This window comes from Nelumbo nucifera, chromosome 4 (genome assembly GCF_055504915.1).
Source record: "Nelumbo nucifera cultivar China Antique chromosome 4, China Antique-T2T, whole genome shotgun sequence".
Classification (NCBI taxonomy): domain Eukaryota; kingdom Viridiplantae; phylum Streptophyta; class Magnoliopsida; order Proteales; family Nelumbonaceae; genus Nelumbo; species Nelumbo nucifera.
Window position 1 is genome coordinate 69,586,141 of NC_142652.1, and position 654 is coordinate 69,586,794.

The 654-nt window shown below is 43.4% G+C and overlaps 1 non-coding gene across 1 annotated transcript; it reads left to right on the top strand.

Annotated features, from left to right (window-relative positions):
- The first annotated feature begins 547 nt into the window (after window positions 1-547).
- LOC148800688 (small nucleolar RNA R71) lies at window positions 548-654 on the top strand. The gene has a single exon (XR_016071062.1). It is a non-coding gene; the product is annotated as a small nucleolar RNA R71 (small nucleolar RNA).

The following is a 654-nucleotide window of genomic DNA, read 5'->3' on the forward strand; positions in this document are numbered from 1 at the left end:
CTTTGTCATCAGCTCCTCTAGGTTAGATTTTTGTTCTGGCTGATGAAAATTTTGGTGGAAGGGCTTTGGTGCATGCTGATTCTGCCATGATTGGTTCGGGTGTCCTTTCCATCCCGGTTGAAAGGCATGATGGTACTGATATCTTTGCTGCCTTGGAAGGTTGCCGACAAAATCAACATGTTCTGTAGACTACCTAAACTGATTGCCAACTTGGCATTCAGTACTGATGTGGCCTCCCCCATACAAATCACATGTCACGGGCTGTACATGCATGGCTGCCATCTGCATCTCGTCTAATTTCTTGCTGAGTGCACCAATTTGAGCAGATAGAGTCGTGTATGAGTCAACATTATGAAGACCATCCTGCTTTCTTACTTGTGTTCTTTCTGAATGCCATTGGTAATTATTGGTTGTCATCTCCTCTATGAGTGCATGGGCCACTTCAGGGGTCTTATTATTGATGGAGCCCTTGGATGTTGCATCTAAGATGGTCTTATTTGAATCGGTTAGACCATTGTAAAATGTTTGCACTTGCTGCCATATCGGAAGGACATGATGAGGAACCTTCCTCAGCAGATCCTTATAACGTTCCCATGACTCATAGAGTGATTCTTCCTCTTGTTGGAAGAAAGTGGTAATGTCATTTCTCATTTT